Here is a 22,102-nt window from a genome sequence, read left to right on the forward strand (position 1 = left end):
TGCAAAATTAAAAGTACGAACACGTGTACCACCGCTGGATGAGATTATGCAAACTAAGTTTACATTTAGATGCAAACATAAGGCTTACGCGCCGGCTAAAATGTAAGCTACGTACATTTCGCAGGTGTATATCGTGTCCGTTCGGTGCGCGCGCGCTCGCTGTGAACTACAGCGTCTACATATTATGTATACCGCGCGGACATTACAGTACGTCGTTCGTGATACACGTTGACTTAATCTACCATTAGAATATGAGCGCGGTAAGCGCCGGAAACAACGCTGGTTTCAGCATTTATAATCGTTAATGGATAAGACATGTTTCTGCCACGTTGGACGTTGACGTTTGAAGGTTGCGTTGTTTGAGATCAGAAGTGTAATGAGTATATCTTATTCGTTTCGCTTAAGATATATTTAAATATATTTAGCGCGGTATAAATAGAAATGATAATATATTTTCTGTGCGATGAGATAAAATGAGGTATTACGAAACAGAGGAAAACTGCACTTAATATGCTACAGTGTGAGAAAAACAGAGAATTCCTTCTTTAAAGAGCTTTTGCATTGCGCGTTGTTATATGTTTTTCGGTAAAAACTAGCTCTACCGGTGCTTTCAAAGGGAGATAACAATAGCGACAAAAGAATGAATACGCGCAGCGTTTTATAACTGCGCGCGGCATATCGAAACCGGTAGCGCGTAGCGTGAATAACGTAAACGACGGTAACATTGTAAAACGTCGTTCTATGTGAAACTATTCCGAAGTATTCTCTTTAAGCTGTGCATACCGCATACCCCAAAGGACGGTGTATAGTTTCCCTAGATAAAGCCCTAGATAAAGGGCCATATGTTCGGTACTTGGAGTCGAGTGTATACAAATCCCTGCCCGTGAGCCGCATAAGAATGTAGTAGCTGCTGTCGCGACCAAAAACATCCGGCCAGTTCTGCATATTTCATCTGTCCTATCCGTAAATACGATCTTTTCCCACTGCGCGAGTGAAATCAAAATCAATGTATAGAAGGCAAGGCTGATAAAGTGATTTTAAATTATCGCTTGATCGTCTGTGCGTAAAAGTGTGGGATGACGGTAGACTCTCGAATAGAATCGCGAAAATTGCGATGATTTTTCAGTGACGAAACCGACAGCTCATGAAGAGTATTCAAAGGTAAATTTAGCGGAATTAATGCGATTAATAATACTGATTATGATTTATGTTTAAATTAATTGTTGCGTTGGATATTCTATCATTATCAATTGAATATTTAATAGTAATTAATTTCTCCCCCAACAGAGATCGGTATGAATAGTGTACAAGAGCGTCACTGCAGCTAAAATGTTTAAATAAAAAATTGTGTCGGAAACTCGGATAGATATATGTATAAATAAATTGTCCACGACTCCCTAGTCGTTAAAAAAAATGAGTTTTTCACTTTAAGCCGTTATCTGCAGTCACGAAAAAATTATCAAATACCATAAATCGCAGCTTCGCGCAACGATCGCGTCGCAAAAAAAGAGGTGCGACATGAAAATACAATAAAATCCATAAATTTCGTGTCCAACGGATATTCACGAGAAATATTTATTTATCCTCTTTCATCTTCTAAGATAACGTCAAGTGAGAAAATACTCTTTTCTCACATATTTCTCTTTCGCGAAATTTTCGCGAATTTCAGGGTCAAAGTTGAAAAATATAGATTTTTATTTAAAAAAAAAAAAAAAACCAATAAATCTTGTAAAATTTATCAAGAGCGAGGGTATCTTGTATTTCTTGGCTTTTATAAAAATCGGTCATCTTCTAAAACTGCACCCAAGACATGTTTGCCGGAGGAAGCTTTCTTCCTACAATCTCAGCCGCACAAACGGCATCGCCGGATTAATCCGCGGAAGGTTAACAGCAACAGCTAAAGTCAGCATCAGCTGCTGTTTCGCTGCAAAGTTTGCTTATGTTGGGCCGTTTGTTCCATCCTCGGAATAACTTCGCGATAAACATTTTCGAAAGATGCCGAGGTGGAAGAATTGGTTGATACGCGTCATAAAACTTTCGTTGTACAGTGAAATCCATTTAAATGAGAGCATCTAAATCTATTCGCGCCTGTTGGTAAAAATCCTTTATGAGCATCTCGCATGTTTCTCTGCCGCGGCAAACGGAATTAAGCTCGGAACAGCATGCAAATGCAATAATTAAAAGCGTATTATCATGTTCTAGTCCTTTCATTAATCTTTCGAGAGGCCGGTTCATTTTATTAAACATTAATTTCTTTAGGAGTAGTCTTTTTATATTCCAAATAAAAGGTAACTTTTTTAAATTCCTCTTTATTTATATAAAGCTTATTATAACAATATAGATTTAATGGAAAATGTGAAAATATTTGAAATAAGATTTTTTTTTCTTGAAAGAATTATATTTTAAATTCACACGTGCGTGTAAATGGAGTTTGAAGTAAAGCTGTTAGGTATGTTACCGAAAATAGGAGCTACATAAGATTCATTGTGTGTGATCAAATTACGATTAATTTCAACATTTTTGTGCCCGACTACAAGTATCGAGAAGTAATCAATCATTCTTCGCGAAATCCAAACGAAAACTTTCATGCTTTAATAGAGAAAAAGATTACATCGCTGTTTCAGAAAAATATCGAGCATTTTTACTTGTTTATTTAACACAGACTATTATTTTACGTCGAATAGCTCCTAACGTTTTTTTAATTACAAGAATATAAACAAATTTTGAAAGAATAATTCATCTTTTGTTCATACTTATCTATAATAATTTGCGAAACAAAGAAAAGGACGTTGCAACATTGAAATATCACACGTGAAATATCGTATTAATGCAATTTCCACGTCAGAGAAATCTGCCGCATATATCCTGCTTATAGGAGAAGCGCGGCAGTGAAAACTCACGAATATTATTTCACACCATTTCATGTCTTTATATTCCTTACAGAATTTTTATATTTTTGAAAAATGTGTATGCTGAAGTTGTTATATACTTGTAATATATACATATAGCTGTATATAGCTTGAGGAATTTTGAGAAAGAAGAAATAAAAATCATAAAATCATCTTCCTTTCTTCAGAAAAGTTTTATTTAATTGTATACGTATACTTGTACAGCAACATTTATGATTTAGTTATGCTTTTCTGTTTGCAACGGATAAATGTTTAAAAATGTTTAAAACACCAAGTGGACATTTGAATTCAGGCAAGCTAACGTCGAAATTGCATAGTGATATCGAATCGATCATGTCTCGCTGCATATGAACAAACACATTTCTCGCGGATCCATTAAACTGCCACGTTGTCTAAATATTGCCAAAAGTCAAACGGTGACCCTCCCCGGATTAATCCATAAGGCATACAGCGTCGGCCGGGCGGTGTGTGTTGCGATGTACCTAACCTTTTAACTTGGAAAATCTTAGCTGGCTGCGTCGCGCTTGGCTTCCCCTCGCTGGCGTCTCGCTTTACACGCTCCGCCGGAAGTGCAATGGGTTCCTACCGCACGAACGGCTCCCGCAAATATTTGGACCAGACGCGCTCTCGGAAGCTGGCTACTCGATCGATTTCGCGACGTCGCGTCGAGGCATGACCTCGGAGCGTATTGTAATATCTTATCCCATCTTTTCTCTTGTTAAAGACGTACGCGCACTGTTCTTTTTACTATGCAGAGCAAAGAATAGGGTGAGGAAGCAAATAATAACATAATAAACATAATTGATATTTCTTCAGTAATTTATATAACACACTTGCATGTGACTATTGGAGCGTTTACTTAATAGAACTTTTACGATAACTTTTTGATCGAGTTAAATCGTTATCACATAACGTGATAAGTGTCAACACTTTTAAAGTTATGATAAGAAATGTCACGTCACTGAAGGATTGTTCAAATACCTCGCAGCGGTCTTGAATATCCCGCAAAGTTGCGAAGATCTTGAAAATACTAAAAGTTTCGAAGATCTCTTGGAAGATTTAAAAGCTTGGAAGTTGTTGTAGACCTTAGAGGCTTACTGCATTTCCAACGACAGGAACATTCCAAGAGCGTTCGGATAACCTTGAAGATCCGATCAACGATACTATGCGCATTCTTTTCGATTTGGATAAATTCCGCGTGCAGCAAAGCGTAACATACGATACACATTTTTACGTTATCGAGAACACGCGTGCGATCGTACACTTCTCTTCCTACCAATTTTTTCGTTTGCGTTATACCTATTTTTTCCTCTCTTATTTCATTATTCTCATGCGGTAATGCGATCAGGAAGGCAAACAACGGTAATAACGGTGGTGCGCAATCGAGAAGAAATAGAACAGCAAGCGGCGGAACGCATCGCGCAAAACTCGCTCGCGAACTTTGTCGTGAGCACAGCGAGCAGAGAAACGCTACCTTATTGTCCCACGATTTGCATACGAAAGTATCGAGCCGGTACAAATTACGGGCCGGCTAGCGGAGCTTCACTTACGAGAGAGACGATCGGCCGGCCGAGCCAGCGGCGGCACGGCCGGGATAAATTCCGTCGGTTTTCTCCGCCGTGTGTCCGCGCCGTGTGTCCGGGACAAAGGAAAGAAATGTACGTCTTACTCCTGGGATAGCGGAGGCTGATTGCTCCACTCGGGCATTTTGAGAGTACCGCGCTGCGCCGAGGACAAATTGCGAAACTTCCATCCTCTAATGTCGCGCCGTTGACTCTCCGGGGGTGCCTTACAGCATCCTGCCTCGATCCCCCCCTCCCCCCCCCTCGTTCTGCCTCCCCGCGGACTTGCATATGTACGATGCATCGTGACGCTAAGCGCAAAACACGTTCGCGGATCGCGTTCTTCGCGATTATGGCGGTAACAGGGGAAGGAGGAGAGGATTTTCATAGGCGCACACACACAGCACAGCACGTAGAGATACGTAGATGGTAACTAGTCGTGACTCCCCTTTCGCGAACTGGGTCGTGCCCGTGGAGGAAAACGAGCGTGTCGAATCGCGGGGAAACGCGAGATTCTCTGGGCGCCGTTGATCCCCGATGCTGATTCTCTTCGCGTAACTACCTCGAGCGTGCCTCTGTATTCCGTGGGTAATACCGCTTATATTGCGCTCTCTGACGTGCAACGATAAACTTATTTTTAAAAAAGTACGGATTAATCTTGATTTATAACTATCATTGTCGTATTATATCGATTTACACAACTGTCTAGTTTACGATTTAATCAAAATCTTGAGCGAGATATTTAAATACAAAAGAGGAATTCCTATCCCGTGAATATTGATGCGCATTTAAGAAATATACCGTCTTTTTCTGATATCGAGAGACGATGGCTCAATTAATTTGAAATGTCAATTAATGTCAAAATAACGAGAGGAAAGTACTGACGCTATCTGGTATATTGAGATATCGCGGTGACCCCGTCGCTAGTACCCGGTCGATTTTATTCGGCATTCATAGGATCGTCCGAATCGAGCTCGATCGATTCGACGTCGCAACCGCGCCAGCTGCGTATAATTGCTTCTGCCGAGTATCGAGGGATTGGAGACGTCGGGCGGATAAAGGTTTCTTTTTATTCATCGTTACGCTTCCTTTGTTTTCTGTCTGATAACTGTCGTCTCTGAGGAAGAATACGTATGGCTGGCATCCTCCGGTTGTGCGCTACGAAAACGATTCGTTCCGCCGTTCATAAAGAATGTCGGGGGATACCTTTTGAAAGGTCGCAAAGTTTATTTTTCATTGCGAGCGCATAGCTTTTACATTACGTTACATCCGAAATAATCTCTCAGAGATTCTCTAAAGATTTGCAAAGACTGTCTTGTTGCATATAATTATGGCTAAAATCATGACTACTTTTAACAATCGTATTTATATTGTACATCGATAAATTATTTAATATGTCACTCTTGTTAAATTTATATTAGGTATTGTATATTGACTGTCTTTTAATGTTTTTACGTCATACCTGGTATTTTGCATTTTAATATCACTTTCACAAAAAAGTGTTTGTTCAAACAATTTTTATATATATTTTACAAAAAAATGTACATATAAAAAAACAACTGTTGCTCTAAAGCTCCAGTTAGTGTCATTTGAATTTAGCAATTTTTTTGACAAGTATCCACGTCAACAAAGGGCTACATTTTTGCAAACCATATCTATGCACCAAGTCCATTTTCGTCATATATTTTTGCGCAGCAAAAAGGACCCGACACAACATCACACTACGTATTACCTGTATTGCACACACGTGTAACAACGTGTGTATGTGCGGCTGCATGCACATACACTATTGTTACACTGTGACATCCGCGGGATGCCTATCACTTCCATCGTCACGTCACGGTGTAGCCACGTAGCGAAAACAAATGCGTTTGCCAGAATCTCGTTGCGTCTCTTCCTCCGACTCTCTTCTTTCTTTCCCATTTCTCGAACCACGATCTTCTCGCCTTTCTGGTCCCGTTCTCTCTTTCTCTCTCTTTCTCTCTTTCTTTTCTTCTCTTTCTCGCGTCTGCACACATTCAGTAGCGGATGAAAGCTTTCTGAGGCCTTAATATATTTTGCGTCATTCGCACGAAAACCAAGAAAGCAAATCAAATTTCTAAGAAATGAAAAGACGAATTTTGTAATCTCAAATTTTGGAGTATCTTTTTCCTCGAAACATTGCTGCTTTAACAATTGTTTTAACGATTAAATTAAATGTCTCTGAAGTTGTATTCTCGAAGAATTTATGATTTGAGAAGTCTATTATAATAAAATTGTTAACAAGTAAATTTTATTTAAGAATTGGTTTATTAAAAAAATCTGTTTCTGCATTATTGATATAATATCCATATTTGTGTGGGTAAACTTATACATGTAATGTGTGTGCATATCGTGTGAGACTTCTGTATATTGTAAGATCCTAAACCGGGTTATCCGCCACTGGTTTCATCCCTTCGTCGAGCGAGTTAGCTCTCGCCGGCATCTCGTAGAAGCGTGCCGCGCCGTCAAAATGCAAATTCCGTCGTCCACGCGGCTCGTTGAATTATTATTTTAAGCCCCGTAACGGCCATTCGCTACGGGAAAATCTCATGAAAATTAATTTATTTTAATGCACTTGGTCCACGTCGCGACTGTAACGGAGAAAGTCGGAGAGCGAGAGAGAGAGAGAGAGAGAGAGAGAGAGAGAGGAAATGGTGAATGAATGAGAAAGGAGGAGACAAGGGAGACGAAAAGAGGAAAGGGCAAGGAAAAAGAGCCGATGCGTCGGGCGCAGACACCAAATTAACGTTCGACTCATGCTTCTTTCAGCACACTCCGCCGCGGAATTGAGAATTCTGGATTCTGGAGCCGGTCTCGGCTTAGACGAGAAGGATTTCCGCCGAGATTTTCTCTGTACATCCTCCGTCAGTCATCCTCGCCAACCGGCGTCCCCTCAGCCTCCGCTTCCGTTATGAAGACGTTCGCGCATCGTCACTTCACCGACTTCCTGGTGAGAATTTTTTAAAGGTTTGCTGCGCGCGCGCGCGTGCTAGCCAAATCTATTCTTTGTATTATCGTTTAATAACAAATATTTGCCGTATTATTCTCGCGCGGATAAAATAAGCTTCGTAGGATTGATTCTATTTTATTTGCAAATAAAATCTAGGATTACGGTGCATCATCGGCGGTATATTCGCCCTCATTCACGTCGCTTTAACACGAAATTCCGCTAACTCTCATCAGGATTGAAATGTATTTAACAATATGATTCGCGTAATATTGCAACACGTTCAAATAACTTTTTATTACGGAAGAAAAAACACGAACAGTTGACTGACAGTCGGCGAATTTGAATGGCACGGTAATGGTGCCAATTCAACTCTAATTGAAACACTCGCAATCAATAAATTACAAATACAATAACGGCATCATTCGGATTGAAATAGCAGGATGAAGAGCACTGATAGTAAATTGGAAGTATATTTCTCGTATTTGGGTTATATCTATTATGATAACATTTGTTTCTTCATTTCGTTTGTACTACTTCAATTTAATTACTTTTTAAGTTACGATTTGCAACTTACTCGGTTAATTTTACGCCGCGGCAGAATACCGTCTTATCGATCGTAACTTCCAAACTTTCAGGCTTTCAACTTTTATCTTCGCTACAACGTATTCATTCAGCATGTTGCTACAAAAAAGCGTTGATAAAGAATTTCGTTAATTAAACACCATTATAAACGTGCCTTTGTTTCTCGTAATACTTATCTGATAATAATAGCCATTCTGATAATAATATTACCCTATAGAAAAACTTTATAGAAGGCAACCTTAAACGCATAAATATTAAAAGATCAACAATAATTAATTGCATAATAATAAACGATAAGATCAAAATTTTGGGAACAAATTGCATTAGATTTAACAAATTTTATAGAATAAGTGTTTAATTGCTGAGTTTAGAATGAAAACTAATAGCTAACGATTGATAACGTTTCACGTATAAAGGAAATCATCGAATTTGACACTTTTATGCGAAATGTCGATAGTACTCTTTATGCCGCGCCAAACGTAGGGGTCTAAAGGGTTAGAGCTGAAGACGACTTTTCGTGCCGTCGATATGAAGCAAAAGGAAGCATATAGACGGTGTCGAGAATCTTCTCAGCATTTTGAGATGCCACGTTAATTTCGTCTCGAGTTCTCGATCCTTCTAGCCTTTTCTCAAGCAATTCCTCAGTACACGATGCTTCCTCCCTGACGAAGAAGAACGTTGTATAGAGGGTGTTCACAATTACCGTCCTTGATTTTAATGACAACTTTTTTTACATTAAATTTTTTTTATTAAAAAATGTCGAGGCAGATTATTTATCGTAATTTTTTTAATTTCCAATATCTTTATAACTAAATTATGAATAAGAAATATTTTTTTTAATTTTCTTGAAATAAACTAGAAGTAGGATTTTATATAAAATTTAGTTGAGACGAAAGTTTCCGATTTTGTGAGATCGGCGCTACGAGTTTAGCTAAAGAGATTGTCATTAAAGTTAAGATCGACGGTTTTAGGACACCGCGTATAGCGCATCGCAGATAGACATGCACGGTCTGCGTGCATGACAGATCCCGCGGTTCGCATGGAGAACTTTACGGGACGATAATGGACAGATTTATGAGACTGTTTATCGATCCTCGAATAAATCCAATTTTCATAGCCGTGACGGGGAGGCGAGGATTTCGTCCGCGGGACATCGTAAAGATCGTGGAAAGGCGGGAGAGCAAAAAGTTGCCGAGAAGTTAACTTCCGTCCGTCCGTCGTGTCGGTACAAACCTGAATTTATCACGTCAATTTTCGAGTCGCCATGAATGATTTTCGTCTTACTTCCTAGATTTAAAATTGCATGCAGGTGTTTGAGGAATCAGGGACGGAGGGAGGGTCGAAAAAAGTCAGATAGCAATTGACAGGATAAATAAATTACAAAGAAATATTGGTATAAATTCATGTATTTTATTATTTCGCAATACAAAATTAAATCAGATGAGAAACGTGTGTTAGAAGTTTAGAATACAAAAATACGTGAGAAGATTAGAGCGCTTTAGAATAGATATTAAGTTTTATGACACGCAAATAACTATCACAATCGCTCGGCAACTCGTTGATTAATCGCGTGGATAAAGTACGGAAAGGCATGGCGACAAAAACGCGGAAATCCCTCGCGACAAGGCCACTTGGTCGGATCTTCATTTTCGCGAACTCAGGCTTTAACTTTCGGACTTAAAGCTTTTTCATGGTTTAAGGACAAGCCGAGGAGCCCTCCTTGCTCGTCCCTCAAATCCTTTCATAAAGAATATCCATCTTTCCAACTCACGTCCAAGAGCACTTGCTCTCCCCTCCCCCTGTCTTTTTCGCTTCCCCGTTTCTTTGTCCTCATCCTCCCTCTCCTCCACGTGTCTCCATCTCGACATTTCTCCCTATCGCTTCCGCGTATCTCCAGTTTTTTTTTGCACCCGTCGTGTTTCGTTATTTTGCATTTTTATACGGATGCGTGTAACCGACAAAGCGCGCGAGTCGCGTTGGATCCGAGTTCTTCCCTTCAAGAGTGTTCGCGTCGGGTTCGAGTATCCTCGACAGACTGACGCAAGCGTATAGTCTTTCCAGTACTCGAAATTGTTCGGCTATCGAACAGTTTTAGCCAATCGAATCTTACGGCACCGAAAACTCGCGGCCGAATTGAAAAGCTGACGCTAGCATGTCCGTATTGCGGCGAGGTAGAAACTATTTTTTAACTATTTCAGCTCTCTTATCCTAGGGAGGAAAAAAAATACGCGCGTTAAGGGATTAAAAACGCATCGGGCGCAGTCGCGCGTGCTCGAAAGTTGATCGAGATTATCGAGAGTATTCAAACCGAGGGGGGGGCGCACTCGATTTCGGCCGGTGCCGGGGGTTTTCGACCGAGACCGAACAATCGTGGCACTCGAGAATTTCCGGTGCCCGCGCGTCCGCCCTCTCTCCCGCCCACCCTTCTGAAATGCTATGGGGGGGTTTTTTTATTTCGCGCTTGCGTTTTCGGTCGACCTCGCGCTCGGAAGGGCGCCGCTCGCTCTCTCGAGGAATCGGATAGCTGCTCGGGGAACCATGAGGCCTGACGGTCGATGAATAAAGGAGACGCCATTTAAATTGTAAATGACCGCGATATCCGCGTGGAGGCAAACCTTCAATTAGGGCCCCACACGCGGAGGAGGTATACACGTACCCTCTCGCACGGCTCGCAGCGCCAGCATTACCGCGTGAGATGTGCCAGATAGATAGACGGACAGTTTGTTGCGATTTAGGCGAAACGACGTGTAAACTTGTCGAACGCAATAATGCGGCGATAACGCAACGATTGCATCAATCGCGCCTTCCATCGCTCTCGCGTTCTTCTTCTTCAGTAAACCGATCGTTGAGACATCGACGATTTCTCTTCCATTTCTACCAAAATTTTTTTACAAAGAGAATTCCGTCTCGCTACACGTTTTCAGTAATCTTGACTGAGCTACTGGACCGCGAAGACCGCCGTATTAACATCTAGCACGCATGAAAGAGATGTTCTGTATTTCACTATCGTGGCTTTGTGTATATGAATTCTCGACGACCAGCAGCCTTCGGTCGAAGATCTTTCGCGGCAACGGCGTCCGTTTAATCTCGGCTTAATCCTCGATGTCAGCCGTGTCTGCTGCTTTGACAAGTATTTGCGAGAGAGAGAGAGAGAGCGAGAGAGAAAGAGAGTCGTTCTGTATAAAAGGGGAACGCGCGTTTACCTAGATTCCGGGCAAAACGCTCAGGCAAGGTTGTCCGCTGACGCGCGGAAAAACGGGCATGAAGAAAGCGTGTGTATAGGGTGGCGGTTGGGAACGATGTTCGCGAGTACTTGAATGTCTCATTTCGCGGAGGGGTTGGGGGTTGGGGGGAGAGCAGAATGGTGGCGTCGCGCCGGAACTTTATAAAGCGCGTCTTTGCATGTTTCACTCCGGGCACGCACGCTTTTATCGTCTCTACAACGCCGCCGGTAGCGAGCGGCACGATAACACGATCCAATTCGTCGTCACGACGCGACAACGTGTGCGTGTGTGTGGGATGTGTTATGTGCATGCATATACATGGGCATATGCGCGTGCACGCATACACGCGTTATGCATGCATGCATGCATGCATACCGGAAGAGCGTGCGGGCGTCCCGCGCGCGCGGCAGAACGATCGATCGCAAAAGTTACGTAATGAGTCTCCGCGTGTGCTAACTCTTGCCCGGAGACCGCCAAAATCTAGGTTATCAAGTTTTCGCCGGCAACCCACGTCGACACGTTCGATCAGGGCCGCAGCTACCTTCACCGAGAGATGAGTAAACGTTGAAAGCAAAGCGTTAAAAAAATAAAGTACTATCCACTTGATCTCTTAACGCGTGAAAAAAAATATATATATATTTATTCTCGGGGAAAACGATGGATTCGATACTTGAAAAGTTTTCCGTTGTTTTTTCTTCCCCTGCGAATCTAAGCGCAATGAAATTAATGCTTTCAGTTAGAAAAATTCTCTGGCACCGGTCCGCAACGGTAGTTCAATTGAACGACATCGTCGCCGAAAACGGCGACAAATCGAATAAAATTTCTTAATTCGCCCCCTCCCCCTCGGAATATTCGTGCGCGCGCGCGCGGCGCCAATTAAATTTCAGCATGGTAATTCAGGCGGGTGCACCGCCGGGGGAGATCCCGAAGATGACGCATCTCTCTGCGTCAGCGCGGCGGCGGCGTCGGGGTCGGCGGCGGCGGAGACCCGCTCCTCTCCGCTTCTCTCCGGCCCAGAAATGGCTTGGGTTCGATTAGCGCAACTGGGCAACCAACTTTGAAAATCCGTCGGGTGCGATAACTTCTCTCTTCTCTTCTCGAGCACGCGCGGCCGAAACTTCTCTCGTTTCCTTTTTTCTCTCCCGTTTCTTTCCCGCGTCGTGCATTAGAGTAATCACGGCGAGGAGAGGCGTAACGTCACGGCAAGCGAAACGGCTCTTTCTCTCTTAAAGCTCGCCTTATCGAATAACGGAGAAGTCGATGCGGTTATCCGAAACGTTTGCACGCGGTAGCCTCGCGGCAGCGAGGCTGTCGGTGGCATTTAATAATTCGTTCGCGGCGATATACAGATCGCAATCGGTCCTTCGAATCGCAGGGCGGGTTGAAAATTTTTTGCGGATTTATATTTCGCTCGCGTAATTTTTGAAAAGTTCAGCGAATATCCGGTGTTGCAATATATCGCATCTGCATTTATATGAAAATAAATGGAAGTAGTTATTACACTGGAAATTAAAGACAAAAAATTGTTTAATATTCATATGGAGAGCAATGCATACATGTGTGGGGGGTACGTGTGAGAGAAACATTTGCGTCAAAGAGATTTTTTACACAATTTTTCCGCGACATTTCTACATTTAATTTAACATACAATTACGTAATTATTATGATGGGCGTTCAAATGATATTTCATTATTTCGAAACTGCAGAACTTTCATTTTGGATACGCAATGAGATGTGGTTTATGTAAATCAAACGTTCCATGAATACGGGACTGATATATATCGTATATTATTCTCTTACCGCATTATAAATTAATTTACATAATAATATGCCATGCGATTCTGTTCAAAATTCGCCCTAGCTATTTTTTTCTTCGAAAAACCGTCGCCACGTGTTCAATTACGGTATTACGGTATTACGATTTCGGACGAGCGCGATGTACCGAGATGAAATGTGCGCGGGCGCTATATGTGTATATACGCTCCGCGTTTTATTATTACGTGTATATCCAAGTGTCTCATTATAAGCCATGAATAATGTAGCGCTTGGAAATACATCGCCAAATGGAATCGCCCGAATTTCCGGGGCAGAATAAAACACGTCGTATCCATGCTAATCGGCGTATTGCATTTTGCCGGTCAATTGCACCGACTAGACTAGCAGTTCAATTTAACGACGGCCGGGCAGCAAGAGACGACAGTGATAACATCCACGTCTCGTAATCGGGAACAACTGCCGGAACATATGCGTCACGCACGGTGCCGATTAAATTGCGCGTCCTCTAAACGGGCGTAACGAGCGGTGTACAGCCCGTCGCGCATTCCCACGGGAATGTTTTCATTCATCGCCGATCGGCCGGGGGGATAGCGATCCTCTCTTTGATTCATATCGCGCGCGGCGGCGCGACGATAAGATCCGTAAATGAAAGCGCGATAAACCGCGAAGGGATTGCTGTGGCACGTCTGTTATCGCCGAGAGCAGCGAGTCGTAAACTTCCACAATCGTACTGGGAACTCGAGGATGCGATTCGCACGATTCTCGTGAGCGGAGAGAAGCGCCCGACTATACCGGTCAAAGAAACAAATCTCTTGGCATTCGATCTCGTTGCGGTTGATATGCATTTCTACGTGCGCAAAGCGGTAGATATAGAGTTACGAGATAACCGTAGTATTATCGTGCCCCGTACAGAATCGGACAGTTAATTTTATAATCACGTATACATACTTGTATAGTTTCAATTAGTTTGCGTTTCACATTTTATTACATTTATATAAACGCGAACTACGCAGACCGCATACCACATATTCAAAATTTCTACACTTGTTCGTGGGGGGGAAAGCGTCGAAATATCGCGCCTTGATGAATTTTGTATATACCTAGCTCGTTTAGGCGGTTCTAGGAAAACTTATGTCTTGTGGTTTAACTATTTAATGTTATACACCTCCCTTACATTTACATAATGTTCAGTATGCAAAATACTATTTGATATTTTCACGCCAGTAAAGCGAAATTTTATACTGCAACGGAGGTAATTTAATTCACTGGAACGAAAGAAAATAGTAACTTGGTGCTTATAAATTACAAAATTTTTAGTCGCAACATTCTCTCTCCTTCTCTTCCCCCTCCCCCCTCTCTCTCTATCTCTCTCTTTGCGAGAAGAGGAAATCTGTAATATCCTAGTTAACATTTGGTTGATAGAGGTAATATAACATCTGACGTGAGTTCGTATTCAAGAGAGTTTGCGTTAAAAGCGCGTATTTTATAGTGCTCCTAATGTACAGCCGGAAAGATGGATGCGGTTGTCGGAAATTCCGAGGAAAACTGTTCCGAACCCCACTGACTTTTAATTCCATTTCCCCCGCAAACATCTTCTGTTTCCAACAAACAACTGAATAATCGATAGTTACCGCGGCCCCTGCTCCGACGGATGTTGAATTTTAATAACATCGGTTCTCTCAAATCCAGCGAATGAATAGGCATCAGGACTCTTTGTCGAGTGAATAGTATTGTAAAGACAGTCGACACGTACAGGCGGGAGAAAGGGATTCTCCTAGCCGTTGCACGGTGATACGACGAGGCGAAATCGGCGTTGTCAGGCGTCAGGAAAATCGAGAAAGTCAGGAGGAAACCAAGAAGAGTCATGGGATATCAGGGCAAGTCCGAAAAATTTCGCGAGACTTTCGCAAGTTGGATGGGGAAGATTAATTGACAGCAATAGAATGACAATATCGGCTTTAATATTATTCGAATCATTATTGAGAGAGAAAATTACGTCTGTGTTTAAAAGAGCATAACGATAGAAACAATGGCTCTTTTCATTGGTCGCTATACATCTCGGTTGCTTCATTTTTCCTTCTTTCTTTATTTCAATTTTGGCACGCCCTTCGCGAGATGTTGCGATTGCACTTAAAACCTTACCTCGCGCGTATGATTGGAGTTCGAAAAAATTAGAGAGACTCGAGAAAATCTTGCAATTGTAGCAACTTCGGCGGAGCGATACGCCACGCGACACCCGTTAGACTATCGCCGAGGAGAATGACATAAGACATCCCCGTTCTGACTCGGGCGCCATATGACCGTCTCTGTCGCAAGCTCCGTCCCCGCTCCGGGTACAAGAGGGTGAAGGGAGGGGGGGCCTTCCTTCTGGCCCCCTCTTACACCCGCGCTGCTATCCTCTACATTCTACTACCGTCATTCCTTGCCTTCTCGTCTCACCGGTCTGCCACCTACCACCACCCCCGCATCCCCACCACGCCGGCATCGGCGCACAACCACCACCGCAACCATCACCACCACTATCGCGCTCTCCGACCAACACATCGTCACCATCGCCGGCCCGAGAGAGCCGTTGCTGGAAGCGAGACGCGACGATGAAGGAGAAGAAAGAAGTTCAGAACGAAAGAGAGACGGAGCGAGGCGGGGGAGATTACGTGGGAAGGAGAAAAAGAGGGGACAAAGAAGCCAAGAGTAACCCGAGGAGAGATGAGCAAGATGGAGGAACAAGGAGGCCACGTATGAGGACGGAGTGATGAGGAGACGAAAGGAGAGAGACGGAGAGGGAGACCGAGAAAGAGAGAGAGAGAGAGATAGAGAGAGAGAGAGCGAGCGAGGGAGGGGGGCAACCAGGCACAAGCATAGCGTAGCATGGGCACAGCATATCCATAGACATATACACTGTGTCTATGGGCATATCGACGAGATCCGACAGCGGCCGAGCGCCACCGAACACGGCCGACTCGGACCCTGCGCGCTCAACCCAAACCCGAGAAAGCATAGTTGCATTTAAACTGCCATCCTACTCAGGAGGTCTCTCTCTTCCTGAGTCCCGAGCGACCTCGGGGACGAAATACGTACGTTACGGGTACGTAAGTCGCCGCGCACCCCGGTGTGTGTTAACCGTTTTACGTTGCGTCCGTGCTCCGTTTTTCATGTAACAAAAAAAAAGAAAGGGGAAAGGAGGAGAGCCAGGACCCAGAACGCGCGCGGTCCCGGCGGAGCAAGAGCGGTCCGGGGGTTGACCCGGTCGCGCACAGGACACCCGGTTCGGTCTGACGTCAGGAGCGCTTTAACTTGTTGGATTCGACGCGAGTGCGACGCGAAAGTGAGCCGGTCCGTGAACGGCTACGACCCGATTCAACCTCGGGGATCGTGGTGAAGGTGCTGGACAGGACAGAACGGACGGACGGACGGACGGACGTACGGATGATGCCCCCCTCGCTTTCGGACCTGTCGCGACGCGACGGTGGGGACAGGGGAGGAAGGGGGCACTCGCTTTCCGGTACCGCGACGCGGTCACCTTGTCACGCGTTTTCCGCTGGTTCCGTCGCCGGTTCACGTCGGTTCGCCTCGTCATCCGCTTTGTCGGCACTACTGTCACCGTCACTGCGCGCTCGGTTCGGTCGTTCCCCCGCGCGTTCCCCCGTGCGACGGACTCCCCCGGGTTCCTCGCTTCGCTTCGTGACGCTGTCGCTGTCGCCTCGGTCACTGACAGCCAGCTGCGATCTTCCCCGCGGTGTTAACGCGAGATCTCTCGCACTCGTGTAAAAAAAAATTGAGCTAGACGGTGTCGCAATGATTCTGAGGCGAATAGTGCATGTATTTCTTCATTTATTAGCTCCGTTTTCATCCCCTTTTTTTGGCACTAGACCCACTTCTTTATAGTTTGCGTTTCTGTTTAATTACGTCATCCGCGAAGAAGGAAAAAAGTGAACTTTTGAAATGCGTATCATTCTTCGTATTGTTAATGTTGAATCGCGGTATCTGCAAGTGTGTAATTCTCTAATGACGTGTGCGAGCACATTTTTTCTGGAGCATGAACGTATAATAACTTTAATGGACACTGTACACGTTTGTAATGCAGGAACGTATCTCGTTTTTCGACGAAACAAAACCCGCCTGTGCTTACGCGGATGCCAGTTATTTGTCAGTATCTTTAATCATCGTAAATTATATTATCATTGACGACAATGAGACGGCGCGCGGCGGACAGATATGGAGTTAGCTCGACTTGCACAGCCGCTGGCTGTTGCACGCACACAAGCGATGTTCTTAAATCGTTTCAAATACCGATAATTGTTCGCCGACATTGTTCGAGAACATTGATCCGGCTCTAACTCTCTCTCTCTCTCTCTCTCTTTCTCTCTCTCTCTGATCGTTCGGAAGATTTCGTGCGCGTCGATTTCGTGATGCTATGTACTGTCACAAATTCTGTGATTTGAAACTCCCGTGTTATCGCGCCAATAGAGTATCAGCCCTTGTCACTTCGGAATGAATACATGATTAAGCTTGAACCAGCGAGCTAAAGTTCGGTCTGTATCTGTGTTCTCGAATCCGGGACTAGATCCGGAACTCGCGGAGAGGGCATTCGTGCCTGTGCGGGGAAGTTTCCAGCGAGTCCATTCGAGGACGATGACGAGTGTTCCGCATTTTTGACGCGTAACGTAACGCAGGCCGATGGCGAGATTCGCGATAGCAAACGAGAGAAGTTACACGCGACGCGATTTATCTTCAGATCTTGAAACGCAACGGCAAATACACTTCTAAAGAGAAGAGTCTTACATGTTTTGACTGATCGAAAAACGGTGTATTTATCTCCCACATTAATTTCGAATAAAATTTTAGAAGGAAAGTTTCGAAGATTTAGATAATAGATTGATATTTAATTACATGGGATTGTTGTAGTATACGTAATGGAATTTTTTGAGTGTGCACATCTCTCTCGCGGCGATTTCTCTTGTCAGTAAATTACTTTCCGCGCTCGAACGCTTGTGCCAAAATATGCAACACGCTGTCACCGTACTGCGACGCGTGCAGCGAAAATATTTGCCTACCGAAATATTTGGACCTGTCGGAGCGATCGCGACGTGCACGCCAGCCAGCAATCCAGAGCGCTCTACGCTCTGGTGCGGTGGCACTCGAACTGCCGAATATATATCTAATATTTAATACTAGAGGCCTGTTAACGAGGAATATTCGTCATCATCACTCGGCGGCGTTAATCAATAAGATTTGCCCGCGGATAGATCGCGTACGAAAGCGCGGAAAATCCCGTCCGACCGGTGACACGTCCTCAAATTTCATTTCTGACGGGGGGCCGCCCAACAATAATTGTCAATCGCCACGTCCAAAATCAACCTGGTGGTAGTATCGACGAGAGATCCCCGCGTGTTACGTCTCTCGCAGAGACACGTATAGCGCGACACGCTCTCGTTGGGGCTATACGATCTTCCCAAAATTTTTTCGGCCGGCGATTAATCACCCCGGCCGGTTAACGTAATCAATCTCGATGTCAATGCGATTTCGTCTCTCGTCGGTTTTTTTCTTCTTCTCTCCGTTAGCTGTGTGTTAACGTCACCGGGTGAGAGTGTGCGCCCGTGTGGTGGAGGATGTTCTGGGAAATTCGTTTCGCGAAAGAGAATAGCCCGACCGGTGCCAGCGACTTCGGATCGAAGTTTGGAAACGCTTTGTTCCCGCTGAAAAAGGTGTTTGAAAGAGGGTTGCGCGGATCGATATATCGGCTTGACTCATCCCCTCTTCCCATACCCCCTCCCCTCTCTCTCTCTCTCTCTCTCCCTCTCTGTCCCCGGGATGATGTTCCTGCTAGATATCGGCGTGAACAAATATACGCTACGCGACGAGTATTCATTAATAACACGCAATTCTCGTTCAAGTGAGATTTTTGCACGACGCGAATTATTTTTCGATCGTCGAGGTCAAATTTTCAGGGATTGTTAAAATAAAAAGAGAGTAGGAATTAATGCCCGATAGTTTAAATCGACAGATGGAAAAATCTCGGTAGGTGGTAATTAAAACCGTTGCGCATTTTAAAACCGTGGGATCCCACGCGTAATTGAATTATTTAACGACGCGCTAATACGGCTCTTGTGCGTATCGTGTCGTACTTTGCATGTCAAATCGCGAATTTGTAATTAACGTAATGAAACGTGAAGCTAAGGAAGAAGTGTCGGGGAGAGAAACTAATGAATAGTGATTAGGAGCCTAACGTAAATTCACCTGCGACCCGGCGAAACAATCGGGCTCTCTGTGTCGTGGAAATTAAGCAAGATTTCCCAACGGCGCGTGGAAAACGCCGTTCCGAGTGAATCAGCGTGATGCAACGTTTCGTAACTGCGAAGTCTACCGCGGGGCTCTCTCGCGAAATTATCCTCGCCGCGCTCGTTTGTATCTCGTGTTATCGAATTACCGCCGTAATCCCTTTGACACTCTCGCACCAAAAATTTCCGTGCCCCTCCCCCCCCTCTCTCTCTCTCTCTCTCTTTCGCAAAGCACCGTTGGCGGCTCCGTTGGCGAAGTAAAAGCGTTGCTGATGTAACGCCGCCCGCCGTTACTTGTTGCGTCTAAAACTTCACGAACCGAAATCTCCCTCTTGCGCCTCGTAAATTTGCAATAACCCGCGGAATTAGCGAGTGTCCCACGTCGATGTCGCGCGATACCGGCCGTAATTGCGCGCGCGAAACTCGCCGGGATTAGACTACGGCGCTACTAATTGATGCGCGCATCAATTCGAGGGGCAAAAACACGGTCGCGGCACTTTGCACTAAACATCAGAACATAGTTAGACATATTGGAGCGAGCGGAAGTAATTTACGGTGCACGCGACGAGTGGTTAAATTTCGTGTTGTAATCAACCTCGATTTACTTACAGCGCGAATATCCGGGCATCGAGCAGTCTTCTCGAAGCATTTTTGCTTTGCTATACTCGCGGCTCCCACTTTCTTGAATATTTTCGTGCACGGTTTTCTTTTGATAATACAACTTTCCCGATATAATGGATGGGATACCGAGGCTTTGAAATGAGGACGAGTAATATTATTCTGGGAATTGTAGAGGGAAGTAGAGGGAAGGAAACGCTATGCGTATACAAATGTACGACACTCATCCTCGCGGACCGGTGATGTGGCATGGGTTGTCCTCGTTCTAGATTTATTATTGCTGTAACAAACGGTGCTGTGCTTTCCCTTTGAGGTCTTTATTATCAAGTAAGAAAAGCACTTGAAGACACGGTTATTGAAACTTGCGACGAGCCGATGGGAACAAATTTACTGAATTACTTTCAGGCACAAAATGCCCTTTGAAGTTTAAATCCTCTTTATTTCGGACGGGAAAGAAGCTTACAGAAATTTATATACATCAAGCTACTAATTACAACAACGGCGACATTTATTCAACGTGGCTCTTAGCGTCTCCCATTGAGAAACTGTGCTCTCGTTTCTCTTTTACCTCTGTAATCGTATAATCGCAGGTCTCCCAAAAAATTTCTATTATCCCCCGTCGCGATTCCTCGTCGAAAGTTCCGCCGCGATTATCGCGCGCGGCTACTCCTTTCGTCCACTCATTGCGTCATCCGGTGTTAACGGAAGTGTAACGTCAACCTATACCATATTATAAGCGTAATTATTTGCAAAAGTGTGCGCACGGTGACGGCGCCTATCTCGCCGGTCGCGGCATGGCACATCGAGATCGTTGCGCAACATCCGACGTTCGGGTACACGCGAGAGCGAGCGGTAACGCGCTTTTCGCGCGGCGCGGCGCGGCGCGTACATGCGCCGGCATGTAGTTCGTCTCCGGCAATCGATAGACCTGAGTGACCGAGGAAATTCGCGAACCGAGCCGAAATTTCCATCCACGTCGGAAGCGTCGCGATGTTTGCTGCCGGAGGAGGAAGCCGGTCTATCGATCCCGCCTCGACCCAAAAAGGTAAGTAGGCGAGCGCGCCATGGTTACCATTATCTTTAAATCGCGCCTCCGACTTTCAATTTGTCGCGATAAGTCCTGGGTTACACGTTACGGGCTATACCCGGCGACAAAAGTGGCGACGTTCAACGAAATCGAGGTGAAAAGTCTGTACAAGTAGGGGGGGGGGGCCTATTATCTCTCAATTATAAATCACCCGAGCATTCCAGTGACAATGTCTATATGCACAATTTCCGTTCGAATTTTCACTCGCGAAGTATGCGTGATATCGCCATCTATTTATCTCAGATACAATATTCTGTATTTCGGAGATTTGAATTCGGGTCAATGCAAAAGGTATATGTTGCTATGCAACAGAGTCTTTCGGATGCCCGGGGAACGCGAGAGGGCGTTTTGGAAAAGATTTGCATGAGGATGGAAGGGAGTAGCGCGGCTCGCGAATTGAATTGGATTAAATTGAATTTGTTTCCGGAAAAAAAGGAAGATTTAAGGCGTTGAACGCAGAGTCCTGGCGGGCCCTTGGAATTAATGCAAATTAACCGCCGCGCCGCCGCGCGCACGCGGCCGCGACGTCCGAAAAATACACGCTAAAGGCTTATGCACACCGTACATACAATACTCGCGCGACCGCACGAGTGCGACTGCAGCCTAATTAACGCAGTTGCACTCTGTGGCACTTTCCGCATGAAGAACACGTGTTACACCATTAATTATTAATTAGCGCCGCAATATGGAAATTATAATACCATAACGCACATACATTATAATAATTAAAGCGTGCGATTTGTTGCTTGCTGGTTGAATCTTATAAGTTACGCTTAACCGCCGAACGCCGCCGCGCCGGAGCGAATTCCGGAAAGTTGTATCCTCGAAAAGTATCGCGGCCACGTGAATTATTGAGTGAGGAAAAACGTTATTTGCGGTAAATTACATTCTAAGCACGATGCAGGCCGAAGATTAAAATCCAGGTAAAAGCTGCGTTCCACCTTTATGAGCGTTGTTTATGCCGGCATAACTTTCCCGGGGTGTGCAACGTGCATAAATATCTCTGTTAAACTCAGGTTGCAAGATTAAAAACTTTTTCCCTTCCGCGCCGCCGGGCGGCCGCATAAAATTCTAGCAAATTTACAATTAAATTTC

General features: G+C 44.5%; 1 long non-coding RNA gene across 4 annotated transcripts in view; it reads left to right on the forward strand.

The window, feature by feature from the left end:
• LOC112451691 overlaps positions 1 to 22,102 on the forward strand; it is a 130,599-nt gene that overhangs the window by 74,021 nt on the left and 34,476 nt on the right. For 2 of the 4 annotated variants that reach the window (XR_003040401.1, XR_003040406.1), the window contains one exon: positions 7,262 to 7,442. This is a non-coding gene — a long non-coding RNA (uncharacterized LOC112451691). Of the gene's footprint in view, positions 1 to 7,261; positions 7,443 to 16,036; positions 20,966 to 22,102 lie in introns of those variants that run through there. The other 2 variants (XR_003040403.1, XR_003040402.1) reach the window with 2 other exon arrangements.

Source organism: Temnothorax curvispinosus, unplaced genomic scaffold (genome assembly GCF_003070985.1).
Source record: "Temnothorax curvispinosus isolate PA1 unplaced genomic scaffold, ASM307098v1 QBEX01000258.1, whole genome shotgun sequence".
NCBI lineage: Eukaryota > Metazoa > Arthropoda > Insecta > Hymenoptera > Formicidae > Temnothorax > Temnothorax curvispinosus.